Below are 5,770 nucleotides of genomic sequence, written 5' to 3'. Positions count from 1 at the left end.
TAATTGTCAATAATATATACGCAATCACTACAGTAGCTGATTACCATATTAAAATTCCACTAGCTATAATTAGTTCTCAACCATAATAGTGGAGGAGGAATCCCGATTCGAATACCCCTTATCTAATAAATACATACTTACTTGTGATAAACTGATGATATAATGTGACAAATTAATACATGACATAATAGTGATCAAAGTGTATTTATTAAATATAGACATTCCTTGAATCTGTCCAGCGGGACTGGCTGTATCTGCATACCTGTACTTATTAAGATGATGCCTCCTGTATCAACATAATCATTACATGTTTCTGTTAAATAAGGAGACAACAAGGGGACAGTAGAACTTATTTACAGAGTATATGTATAACCAGATCTGAGGACCCATATGTTATACAGGATACAGGGCCAGCGAACATCAGATATGTATGTTTGTAATTACACTATCGGTAAAAGTGTATGCCGAGTAGTGTAAATGCGGTTTCCGCACAAGCACCGTGTAGAAATCAAGTGACACTGACATTGACATAATATAGGAGAAGTTAAAAGACAGTGGATCAGGTCACTTTAAAGGTACATGATTCATAGAATACAGATGACAGGGCACGAACGATTCTCAATGTCCGGGAACGCATCGCTATGAATAGACGCTACCATGACAACCACGAAGCCCCGTCATTGGCTCCCCGGGTCATGTGATCGGAGGATCGACATTACGATTGGCCAGCGGCCACACGTGACTAGATGTACGTTGCCGATTGGATTACTAGGAAAGCTTAAATATTATGCCTGGAGAGGCATTCGGGTTCAGCCCTGACGAAGCTGTCAGAGTAGCGGCGGAACACGCGTGTGAAAAACCAATTTTTGTTCGCCAATTATTTTATTTAAATGAGTTAAATATGTCTGATACAGCATATACTAAAGACGGGATCCAGTGAGGATCCCAGTGGTCGGGATCCCGGCAGTTGGAATACCGGTGCCGGAATCCCAACTCTGGTCGGAATGCCAGCGCCAGCATCCCGAATAGGGACTCAATCCCAGCACCGGAATCCAGACTTCTGGGATCCCGATCGAGTGTTTGCCAGGCCACAGGACAGGTAAGACATGGGGGTTGGGTGTGGTTTAGGTTTAGGCAGGCCCGCCATCAGGGGGGTGCTGCGGGCACAGCCGTCCTGGGCCCGGCCTCTCTGTCAGAGAGGAGAGGGCCCGGGCCGCTCATGCCGCTGCCGTCCGTCCGCCTGCCGCCGTCCATCCGCCGCCACTGCCTCTGTGTTCCCACTGCCCAGCGCAAGCAAGCTATTGAAAATGTCCCTCTTAAGATGGCCGCCGCCTCAGAGGAGACAGTTACTAAAGATACTAGAGGAGGCTCTAGTATCTTTAATAACTGTCTCCTTGGGCCGGCGGCCATTTTGGGAGGGACATTTTCAATAGTTTTGCTTAAAGCAGGCTGCTGTTCAGGCTGCTGCTGCGGTGGCAGGGAAGGGAGGAGGATCAACAGAACCCCTGACAAAGATTACAACTCCATTACAGGTACTGGGGCATCAATGTGTAGGGCATTAAATAATATGATGATGGGGCCATAGGAATTATTATTATTAATAAATATATATTTCTTTTTTATTTTGTTTATATATATATATTTAATTTTTATTTTATTTTTTTTGGGGGGGAAGGGGCCCTGCCTATTTGGCCAGTTCCGGGCCCCATAATTTCTGATGGCAGCCCTGGGTTTAGGATGCAGAGGGAGGGTTAGGGTTAGGCTGCGGGGAGGGGGGGGACTGGGTTTAGACAGCAGGGAATGGAGGGATTAGGGATAGGCACCCCCGGAGAGGGTTAGGCTGTAGTCGCAGAGGGTTAGTTTAGGCTGTGGGGAGGGGGAGTTAGGTTTAGGCACCACCATAGAGGGTTAGACTGTGGGTGGTTGGGAGGGTTAGGATTAGGGGGGCATTAGGGTAAGGTAAGTATACTTACCTTCCCCTGTCAGGATTTTCACCATCACATACCTCCCAACTTTGCCCTTGCTTGAAGAGGGACACACACGTGCGGCGAAGCCGCGCGCGCTCCCAAAAGGGGCGTGGCTTTGCGTGTGGACCCTCGATCACGAGCCATGCCCCTGTTTTTATCACTGAGGGGGCATGCCCAGCGCTCTGTGAGCTGCTGGCTTGCCCCCTCTCCCTCTGACTCCAGTGAATAGACGCTGTGCGCATGCGCACAGCGTCTATTCACCGCTGCTCTGCTAAGCAGGGCAGCGACAGACAAAGCCTCTCAACTCCCCACCACCACCACCACCACCGCGGGACACTGCGGCCCGCGGGTGGGACAGCGGGACAGTCCCCAAAAAACTGGACTGTCCAACGAAAATCGGGACAGTTGGGAGGTATGTCATCAGGATGCTGTGGTTGGTATTTTGACCGTTGGCATTCTCAGCGCCGGCATTTAGGCCTCAACTCCTAAAGACTACAGAGTTAACCAAGTTCTTCTACCGTTCCCCAGACTCCTGCACTTGCTCCAATGTTCCGCAGAGCGGGAGATTGTGGATGGCATTTGGAAACCCCCCTCTGAAAATCCTGCATTTGCACCTATTATGTTTAATACTCACCCTCCAGAGTCCCGCGGCGCTACAGCAGCGCTGCAGAAATCACTGGGAATATGGCACTGCGCCATTTTCCCAGTGTTTCGCGCATGCGCAATAGGAAAATCACTGGGAGAAATGTCCGCCGCACCATTTTCCCGGAGATCTGCACATGCGCCCTAGATCTGCACATGCGCCACTAGATAAATAGATATGAAACCCCCCTCCAATAAATCCTGCTTTTGCCCCTCGAGACGATGGCTCGGCCAATAAGATTTTGACTGGGTGCAGCCTGACCACTAAACCCTCCTATTTTAGCCAATTTATGTGAGAATTTATGTGCATGTGGGTGACAGTAGATCAAACACAGTCACATGATCAATCCATTTAAGGAGGTAGAAAAGTCATCCAAAAAAGTATTGACGCACTCTCGTCTGTCCAACATCGCGCACGCATGACAAATGAGTCTGTCCACTCTATGAGAGAAAAACATATGAAAGCAAAACTAGTTTTTTGACTTGCTCTCAAAAAAATAAATAAAAGCCCCATTAAAATGAAAAGGATTGTAATGTAAGCCTATATCATATACAATACCTCTGTGATCTCACAGAAATGTCATTTTGTTGTTCCAATATAACAAATAAATAAATTAGATAAGACAACAATTTTACTACATTGCACATGCTCTAATTTATTACTTGACAATGTGATGTATGACAATCGGAATGATTGTAATGAGTTTGCCTCCTTGTGCATAGTACAGAAATGCAATTGCCTATTCAAGTACACTTTGGCAACTTGTACACACAACTACTGCGACAATAAAAAATGGTAAATGCTTTAATACACAGTAGTAGAGACTGCAGGGCAGAACAGCAGCATTTATAAGGGAATTGTGTAAAAGGCGGACCTCGGAACGGCGGACTGGACTGGCTTCCTGCAGCAAACTGCCATTCTGCAGCTTGTAGTGCGTGTCTCTCCCTCGTCCTCCCCCAGTCCCCCCTCACCTCGGGGAGAAGATGGGAGGGGGAGGAACAGCATCAGCATCGTGAGTCATGCACCAGCGGAATCTATTGCTGCGTACACATTCATTGAACTGTTTAAAACCGTGATATAAAACTAATAGAACTCATTATAAATCACTTTTCACACGCATACAATTATATTTATTTAAAGAAGAAAAAAGTTGGTTATTTTGAAGAGAACAGAAATAAAATTAAATCCACCCCAGATGGGACTCGAACCCACAATCCCTGGCTTAGGAGGCCAGTGCCTTATCCATTAGGCCACTGGGGCTGTACAGAGTTAGTAGATGATACATGTGTATCTGAATGTGAGGCAAGCTGCCTACGTGTCACATACAGGAAGTGAAAAGTACACTTACACTAACGTATCCTGAACTCCAGCCATTGACCCGAAACAGTCTGACTCACGTGCTGATGGAAAGGAGCACACAATATTGTTTCATCATTTTATTTGTAATTGTATGTAGTAAAAAGTATCTAAATATAACAGTTTCATTTGCTACCGTATTCACATGGCTTTCGTAAATCAGATTCGTTTTGTTACCTGCCAAGTCTGCTTGTAATCAGTAAATGGTATACTCCAAACGAATGCAGTAATGCAATCCAGACATAAGCAGTATTTGCGTATAGTTAAATAGAAGCAAATTTCGTACATCAATCAAGATGGAAGTCAATACAGATTGCAAAATGTGTAGTAAACCGCAATATTTAATGAGGAAAGAAAAAAAAAAAATAACGACCACGAAGGGACTCGAACCCTCAATCTTCTGATCCGAAGTCAGACGCCTTATCCATTAGGCCACGCGGTCAATGTATTTATGTGTTTAAAAAGCTTATATGAAGCTGCGGCACCACCTATAAGTTACACCAGTGTTGGAAATGGTAGATTTTGAGATATGTTTTTATGAGCTTTTTTATAATAGAACTATGACATTTTAACAAGAAAATGAAGCATTATAATCTTTTTCTCAATTACAGGTTAAAAGAACACCGAAAATTAAATCATTTTATAGAGTGTGTAAATTCCAAGTTTCACCTGTGTTCAGTAGATTTGTCAATCCAAACAATTGAAGACAATAGACAGTACTCAAAAAGTAAAAAGTTTGTCGCCAGTTCTCCATATAGTAGTATAATGCAGCATAACTGCAATCTTTGTCTTACTTAATATACCTCAATGTTGTATTAATTTTGTCTAATAGAGAGCATGTGCAGGGGTGTACAACAGCATACCCCTCATAGACATAGGCAAACTCACCCTATCCAGCAGTCTTTTCAGTCTTATCCCTCCATGTCCCACATACAGCTTAAGTACATCCCCCCGCCTCCTGTATCTCTCCAGCAGCCTCAGCTACCCCCCTGTTTCTCAGTTACACCAAACTCTTCTCCTCCCCGTTATGTCTCTCCAGGCACGTTAGCTCCCTCCTGCATGACTCGCCATGGTATGGATTAGGGATGGCCATCAACCATTGATGTTTACAAATCATTGATGGTATATGACCGATGTTGAATACTTTTACAATCGATGGGGGGAGAACCAGATGGTTTCCCGCCATTGATGGTTCAGTGCTACCAATTTTATTTTTATTTTTTTCTCATAGTGTCAGGGTACAGAGCTTAGCCCCACCCAGATACCCGCAAAGCCACGCCCCTGGGATTTGATTGGCCCGCAGTTCATTTTACAGTAATGCAGGGGTGACCATCGATGGGTAAAACCATTGATGGTTCCCTTATAGATAGTTCTACACCATCGAGGTTATCCATAAATGGTTCCATCGATAGTGACCATCGATGGATAACCCACCAATTGCCATCCCTAGTACGGATGGCCATCGACCATTAATGATTTAAAATGATCAGTGGTCTATGGCCGATGTTGACTACTTTAGCCATCGATGGGGGAAATCCAGATGGTTTAGTGCCATCGATGGTAAAGACCAACCAGATATTACACCCCACACACACATTGTGTCTGAACATGGTACACTGCTCCGCCCCGATATCCATGAAGCCCCACCTCCAATCAGTAATTGGCCGGCAGTCCACTCCATTGTAAAGAAGGGATGACAATCGGTGGATGAAACCATCGATAGTTCCCTATCAGATGGTTTCATACTATTGATGTTAGCCATTAACAGTACCATCAATGGTGACCACCATTGACCATACCTATT

At 44.9% G+C, this 5,770-nt stretch overlaps 2 non-coding genes across 2 annotated transcripts; both read right to left on the bottom strand.

Moving 5' to 3' along the window:
• Positions 1-3,797: 3,797 nt before the first annotated feature.
• TRNAR-CCU (transfer RNA arginine (anticodon CCU)) lies at positions 3,798-3,870 on the bottom strand. The gene has a single exon. It is a non-coding gene; the product is annotated as a tRNA-Arg (tRNA).
• A 465-nt stretch (positions 3,871-4,335) lies between these two features.
• TRNAR-UCG (transfer RNA arginine (anticodon UCG)) lies at positions 4,336-4,408 on the bottom strand. Its single transcript has one exon. It is a non-coding gene; the product is annotated as a tRNA-Arg (tRNA).
• Between the last annotated feature and the right edge of the window lie 1,362 nt (positions 4,409-5,770).

Source organism: Pseudophryne corroboree, chromosome 3 (genome assembly GCF_028390025.1).
Source record: "Pseudophryne corroboree isolate aPseCor3 chromosome 3, aPseCor3.hap2, whole genome shotgun sequence".
Taxonomy (NCBI): domain Eukaryota; kingdom Metazoa; phylum Chordata; class Amphibia; order Anura; family Myobatrachidae; genus Pseudophryne; species Pseudophryne corroboree.
The sequence above is the reverse complement of the archived record's forward strand: the minus strand, read 5'-3'. Positions and strand labels throughout refer to the sequence as shown.